Consider the following 9,531-nt stretch of genomic DNA (forward strand, 5'->3'; position numbering starts at 1 on the left):
GACCTGTATACTTTTACTATGTACACTATGAGAATACATATATGCAACCTTAATGTAAAAACATTTAGTTTCTTTTAATCACTTGTAAAAATGTTAAATAAGACACAAAATAATAATAATGATACATTTAACTGTAATTTAGACAATTAATTAATATATTTATGTTGTATAGTTGCCCTGGCAATGTATCTGCACCTCAAAGATGTCCAGCAGGAACATTCAACCTTTACACGGGAAAAAGCAGCCTCAGTGACTGCAAGGTGAGAGACTGCTGTCAATAAAAGCCCGTCATCATACAACAAATTTATTTTATAAATTTTTCTGTCACGCCCTCCTTTGAAAGCCAAATAAAGTGCATATTTAATTTGATAGTCTTTCTAACAATGAATCAGATTGAAAGACCTTTTTCACAACAAACATTTTGACTTGTCATCTCAGGAACAGCACAGGTGGAACTTATAACATTAACCACTCTGCTTCAGCGGTTACTGCAGTGAAATGCAGCAATTAATGATTAGTTACACCCGTGTTTGACATGCAGATCAAATGAAAAAGGTCTATTCAACATAAACTTGACTTCACATACTTTTCCCCTCACGTGTGTCTATGAACCTCAAATATTGTTCTTGATGCAGTGTGACGGGTGGTATGGTTGTCGTTGTACTGTCTTTACTCATTTTGGTATGTTTGCAGCCGTGTTTTCCAGGTCTCATCAGTTCAGAGGATAGAGTGGACTGTAGACTTTGTCCTGCAGGTTTCTCATGTGATCCAGCCAAAGGGACGCTTTCTTTATGCCCCCCAGGACAACATTCTCCTGAGGGGGTCCTCCAGTGTCTGACATGCCCTGTAGATTCTGTCTGCTCCTCTGGATTTCCTATAAAGGTAAATATTACAATATTTTAATTTCATGTCCTTCGTCCTAAAATGTGTTGTATCTGAGAGAGACAATGTCTGGTTTGCAATTATAAATGGTTGGTAAAGTTTGGCTAAGTCATATGCTCCTTTCTCCCTTATTCATTTCTTATATGTTCCTTACAGTGTAAACCTGGCAAAGAGCCCAACCAAGATCACACTATGTGCAATGACTGTCCTCCAGGCTTCTATTCCACTGTGTGCACTATCCAGTGCCTGCAGTGTCCAGCAGGTAGTGCAGAAATAAATCAACGTTATCTAATCTGCTCTCAATACAGCATTAGATATATCAGTAGACTTGAAATCAATCTGTGACTTTGTGTCCTCTGTCTGCCATAGGAGGTTACTGTCCAGACAGTGGGATGTCACAGCCGCTCCCCTGTCCTCCTAGTTGGTCTTCCACGCCTGGACAGACTTACTGTAACTGTAATGATACGTCGTTGCTGTGTGTAGGAGCTGAGACCCCCAGCTGGAGCCAGCCAGTCCACAGGTCCAGTCAAACGATCGGCTGCCGACCAGGAACATACAAAGAAGCGAGGGAAGAGTTATCATGTCTGGTCTGTCCAATAGGTTAGAGTTTATCACTGCACACTGACATTTACATTTACGGTTTCCTCACCTCCATCTGTCTCTATTTGTCTACCTCTATTTGTTGATGTTTGTTTTCGCCCCAGGTCAGTACTGTGTGGGAGGTGTAGCTGTACCCTGTCCTGCAGGGACTTATGGCCCTAAAGAAGGTCTGCAGAGGTTGAGAGAATGCACAATCTGTCCTACAGGTAGAGTATTGATTGATAGTGGCGAACCTTCTAAAATGTACTCATAGTTCCACGTTCCAACAGTATATATACCCAGAAACTCAGTACCAACTCAGCCACAGTTTTTCAAGCCTAATAGGACAATTTTACTTAGATAATGTGTTTGTATGGCTTAACCATATATGATATGATATACTGTAAATACAAAAAAAGAAAAACATTCTTATGAACGTTTCTATAAATGCTTTTCTCTAGGGTTTTACTGTCTGGAAGGCAGCTCATGGAGACCCACCTCCCAGTTCCTGTGCCCACAGGGCTATTACTGTGAAGAGGGCACCGGCACCCCGCATGGGTCACCTTGCCCCGCTGGTACAGCGGGGGAACAACTGGGTCAGACAAGTAGGGCAGCCTGCAAGAGATGTGGAGAAGGACGCTTCTGTCCTCCAGGTAAGTCTTAGCCCTAATACACTGACGTCCATGGATGTGTCAGATCAAATGTGGCACAGTCAGTAACTACAACAATATTTGAAGAAAGAATATGAAATGAAGATTGTGTGATGTGTGTGTGTATATATGTGTCTGTGCGGCACAGGCTCATCGGGTCCTGGCCTGCCCTGTGCTCGTGGGAAATACTGTCCTGCTGGCACCTTGGAAGAAGTGATATGTCCTCGAGGCACCTTCACCCCCCATCAAGGAGCAATAAGTGAATTTATAAGCTGGATTATTACTCTTTTATACTCACCAAGTAATATTTCATACACACAGTCATTGATTTTTTTTCCCCCCCTTGCATACTGGGCAAAGGCTCTGGCTTGCGGTTTATTTAAAAGTGAAATTAATATTTGTGAACTTCCCTACAGTTCCTCAGCAGCTCAGCTTAAACTAATATGGTGCTATTGCAGTCTCTCATAGCAAAACTCAGTGATTATATAAAGATGTAAGTGTTGTTTCGTTCCCATGATGAACCGGGATATATAGATGAGAAATTGCGACAGATGGATGTCGAGAGGGCGAAGAGAAAAAGCTATATAGCTAGCTATAAAAAAAAGCTGTGGATGACAAGCTGGAGCCAGTATAGATAAAACGGGTAGATTGAAACAACTTCAAATGATACCTTCAAATGAAGAGACCTATCCTAATAGAGTAGGCTACAGTGTATTACGAACCTACATTCAACTTGGCATCTTGTAACTATGCCCTCCAGGTGTGAAGGACTGTCTCAAATGCCCGGCTGGTTTTTACTGTCCTGAGGGGAGAAGCGACCCTGTGCCCTGCCCACCAGGCTCCTTTAACCCCTTAGAGGGTCAAGATGAGGTGACTGATTGTAGAGAGTGTTATGCAGGAAAGGCCTGCACACAGGTAGCTTTGAGAGCCCCCGATGTCGACTGCATGCAAGGGTAAGAAAAGGTTTTCAGTGAAGCATGCTTCAATGATACAGCAAACTTGTGTTTTTTTTATACTGCATGTCTGATATGAAGGACTATAAACATTTCTCTTACAAAGGGATTTTTGTAATCTTACCTGTAATCTAAGTCTGCCTTAAAATTGTTACCCTATCTTTGCCTGAATCTTGATAGCTTTGCATGTCCTCCTGGTTCCTCTAAACCCAACCCACCGGCCAATGCCTGCCCACCAGGGACACTGAGCAATCGCACTGACCTCACTGACCGCTCACAGTGTCAGCAGTGCCCAGCGCGATATGCCTGCCTTCGAGGTGCCATTTATCTTTCACACATACGCTGTACATGTTCGGTTGGCCTTTAAAAGTACTGTTAGATATTTCATTATTAGTAGTATCAGAATAAATTGATGTATTGGCTATGCCAAATGGAGCTGGATATATCAATATGATATATTTTTGTGTTATATGAGTCAACCTATTGATATAGCTTCAATGTGTGTTTTCTTTGACCTAAAGGGTGCATTAAGGACATAATGTGCACATTTTGAGCTTACTTGACTGCTCTAGAGATATAAAATGAATGCCTCTAATTTGATCACTATGTCCACGTTGATAATCATTTACTTACTTGATGTTTAGGGTATTCTGTTGAAGATTTAGCAATATTTAATTGTGTCAGTATCTCCTAAACCTCGTTTATATCAATACAATCTATAGCTGGCGAGTTTTCCAACCTTGATGCCGATATTATCTATGCTTTAACAGGAACTGGTGGTATCCAGAGACCACCAATCTCCTGCTTTGCAGGGCATTATTGTCCCCCTGGAACTATGTTCCCCACCCAGTACAAGTGTCCTGTGGGGACATGGAGTGGTCAGAGTGGATTGGAAGCTGAAAGTGAGTGCCAGCCATGCCCACAGGGCTGGTACTGTTTGGCTGGATCTGGAGCTCCGTCAGGTCGATGCAATTCTGGACACTACTGTCCTGAAGGTACACATGAGTGTGACATACGTGATAATATAGGTAGTATCTACATAGTCATTATTAAATGTGTTTACTGCTATTGTTCAAAAATCTAACACACAACATAGAAAAGTGATTGCATGTTTTGCTTTGCAAACTTTTAAACACAGCTTTTGATATGAAATTGATTCGATAAGATATGATTTGTTTTCTTTTTCAGAGCTGTAATCATGAGTCATTCTTGTCGATATAACTATTTCCATGTTGCATCACCAGGGGCTGCATATGGCACCCAGTATCCTTGCCCTGCAGGTACATACAGCATTCAAATGGGCAACAGATACAGAGAAGACTGCCTGATTTGCCCTAAAGGCTCATTCTGTCAAAAGGGCACCTCTAAACCTTCACCCTGCCCACCGTAAGCAGTCAATGTGTGCTGAATAGATGTGAGAATGATGATAAAGATGATATGGAAACAATCTGCTATATGTAGTATAATGGAGGATTAAGCTGCTCTAATAAGTACGATTTAGTATAACCTTTCTGTTTTGTCTTTCTCCAGCTCCACATTTCGCCATCTGAAAGGAGGTCGGAGGCTGGAGGACTGCTCCGCTTGCCCTGCCGGTTATTTTTGTCCCCACTCAGCCACTGTCAACCCCAGAGTGTGTGGCGCTGGCAGCTATTCTGTAAGGCCCCATCTATACCACAGTGTCCACTGTGACTGGTCAACTGCGGGAACCAGTAGAAATCAGAGCCGGTGTATTCGTCTCGTCCTTCCATAAGCCAGTCTGATTGTCTTATTTTTAGATTAGCATTTTCTGCCCACAGTGATCGTCTTACATTACTCACCATGTATGTACATCTGTAAATGTCAGCAAGAGGAGTAGTTTAAGTCAAATTTGATCATGGTTCATCTTTTGCTTTCATTATTGAAGAAATATCAGTGTCTTATACCAGCATCTTGCAAGTTCGATCCTCCGTTCCCTTGTGTTTTCAGTCTGTTTTTTGCGCTGTACCTCCCCCATACTGGTTGATATCTTTAACTTCGACTCTCTTCCTTCACATTCTCTTGTGTGTAGGACGAGGGCTCTGTGGAGTGTTCTCCATGCCTGCCGGGCCACTACTGCAGTAATGAGACCACTAGTGAGGAAGCCATGTTAAGCGTCATGGTGTGTCCCCCAGGCTTTCTCTGCTCTCAGGGTTTGGCCCGAGACCCCCAGCGCTCAGCCACCCTCTGTCCTCGAGGCTTCTACTGCCCCGGAGGAGGCATTGTGAGTCACAACAATACTTACAGCATAGGAACATATCTATCTAAAATAGATATGGTCTGTTTTTTAAAAGCGTGACGCACTTGTGGCTCATTAAACTACCTGCAAATGTGTTTTCCCTCATAGGATCCCAACCCCATTCCTTGCCCCAATGGTACCTACAGTGACTCTCCCGGTCTGCGTGACGCCAGCGAGTGTGTCCAGTGTCCGGAGGGGAAGTACTGTTACTCCCAGCAGCCTCAGGAGCAGCCTATCACCAGACCTGTAAGATGCCAAAATAATAATACATACAGTATTAAAGATGAACAAATTTAGTAAAGTGTTGTTCTGTGTAGGTATGGTCTTTTTTTTATTTTAGATGAAGATTGCACTGACACAATTATTATGTATGCTGCAATATTTCAGACAGCTGTGTGTCCTCATGGGCACTATTGCCCGGAGGGGACTGGCTACCCCCACACCTACCCCTGTCAGGCTGGCCAATATAGGAACAACACACTTGGTCACAGTGGAGAGGCGTGTGTTTTATGTCCATCCAGGCATTACTGCGACAGAATGGGAACTCACATGCCCTTAGTCTGCCCTCAGGTAGGAATAGCCGCCATTTTGAGAAAGTTCTTTGTTGCATTTATGAGACGGTGTAACTTGCCTGTATGTGTGTTTGGCACTGTGTATGCGAAAGCCCTTTCTCTCTGTCTATTACAATATTAATAGGGCTTTTACTGTCCGGAGGGCACTTCTACTCCTGAACCTTGTCCTGAGGGAACCTACAGCTCACGCTCGGCTCTCAGTGATTGGTCTGAGTGCTCCCCTTGTGGTGGAGGCCAGTATTGCAGCAGTGTGGGACTCTCCGAGTCTTCTGGGAGCTGCAAAGAACGCTTCTACTGTAGACAAGGAGCAAAGTCTGCAGTATGAAAATTATATTTTAATTCTTTGTGAATTAATGGTCACTCATGTCACACAAAGCCAGTTTACACTGTCTGATGCTCAGTGTGGTGATACAATTGTTATGAAACTTTCTGTTATGTATAACATAAAACTATTGGGAATGGGTTTTTAAGGAATGAAATTACTTCACTACAGTACATTTTGGCTTTTCTTTATATGTATTGTGACCATGTCCAGACTCCTTCGGATGGACCGACAGGAGGTTTGTGTCCAGCGGGAAGTTACTGTCCTCTAGCTTCGTCCTCTCCCTTACCCTGTCCAGCCGCCACCTTCAGCAACAGCACTGGCCTCAGCAGACCTGAGGAGTGTGTGAGCTGTCCACCAGGGTAATACCACTCATACTCACTCACTGTTCGTCCTCATAATATGATTATTCAGATATTAGCGTATTTATTTAGGAGGACCATGTTAAATAGAAACCCCTATTCTTTGTGTCAATATTTTTCTCTTCCTGTCAGTTTCTATTGTTTAGGTTCCAACAGCACCTCACCTTCGGGTCCTTGTTTTCCTGGTTTCTACTGTACCGGTGGCTCAGCTTCGCCTATTCAGAACGAAGCAGAAGAGGGGTTTTATACCCTGGAGGGGGCAGCCAGGCCACAACCCTGTCCTCTTGGGACTTTTCAGCCAGTAGGAAATAATCCATACAGAATTCTAAGTGCTGTCCTACTGAAAATGTACTGTTAAAATTAGATAATGTAATAAAGCCATAATCAAGGTTATGCCCTTGTCAATAAATCCTCCACAGCGTCAAGGTGCACGTTCATGTGTGGAGTGTCAGGGAGGCCGACTGTGTAACCAGACAGGCTTGTCCCAGCCACTACTGTGTCCCACAGGGCACTACTGTCCCCCGGGGTCCTCTGTTGCTCGACCCTGTCCTCCAGTCAGTATCTCTGTGTTAGTATGTCTGCCGTGTGGTGTGTGTGACTGCTTATCCAGTCTCCTTCTCATTTCTGTCTTCTTAGAACGTCACGTTTGCTGTAAGCTTCATGAATTGGCTTTACCCTCATTCGAATTCACATAATTGATATTGTAAAATTATACTATCTTATTATCCAGGGCTCTTATTCTGACCAGCCTGGTGGCGACGCTGTGCAGTACTGTCGGCCATGTGAGGCTGGTTGGTTCTGCAGCCGAGCCGGTCTCTCTGACCCTCAGGGTCTCTGTGACCCAGGACACTACTGCACCTCTGGAGCCTCCACTGCCTCTCCTGTAAGATATATAATGAGTAACAACGTGGGTAGCTTGGCTTCCAGCAGTTTATCCAAGAAAGAACGGATGTTTCAGTATAAAGTAAATAGTGTGAAATTGAAAAAGAAATATAACTACATATAGGCTTTTTAGGAAGCGGTTGTCAACACTCTCAAAGTGTGAGGTTTTCTTTGGGACATTATAGCAATAAGTATAAGTAACAGAATGAGAGAATGAATACAATCCCCTCAATGCAGGTATTGAGAGTAATTTAATTGACTAATATGTTTTGATGTCATATCAGTTGTAATAACATTATTGGTTCACTCCATAGATATGCTTCATATGCAGTAGTGTAGCATGAAACCTGGCTCGAATGCCTTTCATATATTTGCCATTTTAATCTTTGAATTATATACAACGATGGTGAAATGTTTGACATTTTGTCTTGTTGTACAGTATATTAGCAAGAGGGAAGGAGCACTGACGGGATAAAACGCAGTGAAATATAATAAGTTGAACCTGTGTAGTTGATTCGATGGCAGCTATTCATTTCCCACACACTTTGACTGCTTAAGTGTTTTCTGACATTTGATATGAATATAAATTTAGAGGCATGTTTAGTTGAACTTTGCATCAGGAAAATAAATGTTTTTCAGCAATGTTTTTTGGATAAGCTGCTGATAGTGTGTAGGAAATGAATGACAGCTACCAACTCAAACTGCCCACAGCTTTAACTTTGAACGTTTTAACTATAACTGAAAGCCAAAAGGATCAAACTTTGTCATATTCTGGTGATTACTCCAACATTCCCGCAGGTTGCCGTGGCCGCTGGAGCTGTATGTTCTGCAGGTTACGTCTGTCCACGAGGGACCATGTACCCCCAGCAGCACCCCTGCCCTGTAGGAACCTGGAGCAGCACTGTGGGAGCCCAAAACCTGTCCTCCTGCTGGCCCTGCCCTCCAGGATTCTACTGCAACAGTACTGGACTCAGCCAGCCCTCAGGAATCTGTAATGCCGGTACGGGAATTAATTATCTGATAAAATACAATGGAGAATTTGTCCACTGACCATTCCAAACAATTATTTTATATTTGAATATTTCTGCCCTTTTTTCTTACTTTATGTCTACAAATTATTTTGTATCTATTGATTTATAGGTCATTACTGTTCAGGAGGCGCCGTGTCTTCAGTGCCCTCAGACGGTGTGACAGGGGACATTTGTCCAGTTGGACACTTCTGTCCCATGGGCTCAACTTCTCCTGTACTCTGCCCTGATGGGACATACTCAAACACTACAGGTATGGAAAATGTATTTCATGGAACTGCATCACATACCAAGTATCACAATTCGAAATGTAAAATGCAGGTATTACTTCACTACTTCTTCTTTTTTTGGTTGAAGGGTCCGACGAGTGTGACGACTGCCTCTCAGGGACTTACTGTCTGTCAGGAGAAGGTGTCCAGCCCTGTCCAGCAGGACACTACTGTCTTGGTGGCGGTGTTGAGGGTATCCTTCCCTGCCCTCCTGGCACATACAGCCCTCAGTTTGGCCTCAGCCAAGTGGAGCAGTGCCTCATTTGTCCAGCAGGTGAGAGTATTGCCACATGGTTGTCTTCATTGCTCTACAAGACACTGGAAAGTCTTTCATTGAATGTTTGGTGGGTTGTCCTTCATTTGTTCGACGTGTTGCAACTAATTGATTTAGATAAAAGGCAATAATGAAATGTTTTATCACATATAATTAACTAGAGAAGGAATATTGTTTTATGATGTGATGGTATTAGCAATCAACGCTTTAGATTTCCATGTCTTATTACCAGCTGTGACAGTGACACTGGTATTGATTTCACCTTGTGTGTAAGTCATCATGGCAAAACGTGGTCCTGGTGACACCTACTGTAGCAGGAACTACCACAGAGGCGTTTTTGAGTACTTTGCCAGATGTTTATATATCTGTCAGTGGACAGATTTCGTCATTGTGATAGCAATGCAACCGTGTAAAATGTAGATGTGGCGTAGCAGCTGGTGTGAGCCCATCGACAGATGTTCTTTAGTTGTTACTGCAGTGGCGTTTTCAATTCTTCATGCTGTG

Source organism: Anarhichas minor, unplaced genomic scaffold (assembly GCF_050575085.1).
Source record: "Anarhichas minor isolate MPS153535 unplaced genomic scaffold, ASM5057508v1 ptg000026l, whole genome shotgun sequence".
NCBI classification, from domain to species: domain Eukaryota; kingdom Metazoa; phylum Chordata; class Actinopteri; order Perciformes; family Anarhichadidae; genus Anarhichas; species Anarhichas minor.